Source organism: Choristoneura fumiferana, chromosome 2 (genome assembly GCF_025370935.1).
Source record: "Choristoneura fumiferana chromosome 2, NRCan_CFum_1, whole genome shotgun sequence".
Lineage (NCBI taxonomy): Eukaryota > Metazoa > Arthropoda > Insecta > Lepidoptera > Tortricidae > Choristoneura > Choristoneura fumiferana.
The window spans coordinates 2,732,240-2,735,076 of record NC_133473.1 but is presented as its reverse complement, the minus strand read 5'-3'; positions in this window follow the sequence as shown (position 1 = coordinate 2,735,076).

Genomic DNA, 2,837 nt, shown 5'->3' with positions numbered 1-2,837 from the left:
TTATAATTTGATACCGGGGCGATTTGCCTAAAAAGGTCGATTGTATTTCCTTGTCTGGACATGAATCGGTGATAAAAAGTTCGCACTTGGAAAAATTTAGCGATAGGCCAATTTTTCCATGTCGATGTTAATTTTTTCTTAAATCTTCGAGGACAGAAATCGCTTCTCCGCCGAGGGTCCCGTCATCTAAATACCATACATTTAATTTTGAATTTAGATCCTTAATGATGGGATGTATAGCGAGGCTGAAAATTGCTGGACGAGCGGGTCGCCTTGTTGACAACCTACAGAAGAAGCCAAAACTTCGTTTTTGTATGATAATTTGGAAGGAGAACTATAACACTGCCAAAGAAACTTATATACCAGAGGAATTTTGTCTTTTATTTGAGTCAACAAGGCGCCCCTGTCTACGGAATTGAAAGCATTGCAAACATCCACCTTAAGCAGGACCTCTCCTGCCTTATGCTCGAGGAACGTTCGCACGGCGTGCACGGCGGCTTCACATCCACTTTTGGAGCCAAACCCCAGCTGGACAGGTTGAAGTTCTGGGTAAGCTTCAAAAGGATGGAGCGGCAGGCAATCTTGGCGGCAAGACGTCTGAGAGTGGAGCCAACTGCAATGGGCGGATGCCACCGTCTTTTTTATTAGGGCACAAAGGTTGGCTCCATACAGGACGTCCTTGATGCCGTCCGGGACCTGACCGGCCAGCATGATATTCACCAGGGCCGTCAAGTCCTTTAAGAGCATTTCCCCCGATTCACCACAACCGCTGCACAGGAGATCTTTCAGGTGCTGAGGTGTCAGACCATCTAGACCTCCCGCAGAGCCATTGGGGAAGACATTACAGCTCCAAGGATATCCTGTGTGGTGGCAATAAGGTTTGGATCACTAGGTAGTGGGGGATCAGGCAGGCAAAGGTTTGTAGCTGGAGGTGGATGTTTGCTGTGTAGAGCTGTAAGGGTGTCAGAGTTATATGGGGCTACTGCATCGTCAGAAAAAAGCAAGCGGGCGGCGCCTTTTATATCGCCGTCGGAAATTTTAGATTCTACTCTTTTAAATAAACAGCTGTTGGTGTTCCTAGAAGTTTGAAAAGAGGGTTGAAATGAAATATCACTACAGCAGTTATCTTTAACTACTTTCGTGAGTGATTTTGAATTTTCATCGGAATTTATATGAAGGACTTTAAAGGTGAATGTAAGTAAGAGTTCCCAATTGCATATGGAGTTATCTGAGAGGACTGTTTTGATAAATAAAATGACACTTTTTATCTCGATATTCCGGCGGGATCGGAATAAAATCCGTAAATTTCAACCGCTAGGATTTGAGACCAGAATTTGGCGCGGGTGTTTATGAGCGTTAACGAAATCCACGATGTAATTTCTTGGCATTTAGTAAAATCTCGGAATTTCGATTCAACTGCCAGATCTAATGGTTTACGCGAGCGAAGCCGCGGGTAAAGTCTGGTGAATAAATAAATCAGTTTCACGTTGTTAATGTAGTCGACATTACAGTAACATCCATACTAATATAATAAATGTGAAAGTGTGTGTGTTTGTATCTTTGTCCGTCTTTCACGTCGAAACGGAGCGACGGATCGACGTGATTTTTGGCAAAGAGATAGTTTATGGGCCCGAGCGAGAGTGACTTATGCTACTTTTTATCCTGAAAAATGCACAGTTCCCGAGGGAACAGAGCGCGCGATAACAGAATTCCACGCGGGCGAAGCAACGGGCAAAAGCTAGTCCATCATATTACGAAGATCCGTTAGCTCAATAGATTTATAGCAAAAATAAATTACTGTCTTTTAGAAGCGTTGAACTGTCCAAACTGGAAAATTACCATAAGTTACCACAGACGGTGAATTAGCCTAAAGCTATATATGCAAATACTAATAATAAATGCGATTGTTTCTGAGTATGTGTGTAGTATGTTTTTTCTCTTTCATGCTAAAAACGGCTGGAAGGATTAGTATAAAAAATATGCAGATAAGTGGATATTTGGAGTAACACATAGGCATGCATGTTTTGTAATCCACCTGTATTAGTTAATTTAACCTGTTGGTTTTCCGAATAAAAAAAAAATTCATACGGGATCGAGATAAAATTCTGAAACTGTTAAATTTAGACACATGAAACCGTTTTTGGGTACTGCCTTTTCGCAACGTAACGTTTGGCAACCTGTTTCGCAAAATCTAAAACTGTAAATATTTCAGGATTTGTTTCAGAGCCATCGTGTAAAACCCTTTAGGTTAAGTTAGGTTAGCTTTATAAAAATCCTAAAATATTTACAGTTTCAGAAATATTAAACAGTTGGAAAATTAAAAGTTGCGAAATGAAACAGGTTGCCAAACGTTATTCGCCGAAACATTAGTAAACCGACTGTTTTATATGTTTTTTTTTTTAGCAAAGAAACGTTCCACCTAGTTAAAACAGTTATGAAACCAGTTATCTAACTTGGTTATCTGGATGGAACAAAGGACCCACTGTAGGTATTAACAGTCTGTCTTTTACATTGTCTATCTATTAAGGAAGTAGAAAGAGGTATTATATGGCTTGTTTACTGGGCTTCAATAAACTTACGTTCATGTGCGAAATTACATTTGAAATTTACCACGAGCTTTACTGTGCAGGAAAACATCGTCAGGTGCACAAACCTGCAAAGCAATTGAATGGTATGTGTGAAGTTCCCGATCCGCATGCGCGCGGACATATTGCTTTCTCTTCAATGTGATAACAAACGTTTTTGACTGTAATTCTATTTATTTTATTCAATATTTACTTCGTGCTTTACTATATATTAATCAGGGACTAACGTCCCTCTCTTTCTACTATTAATAA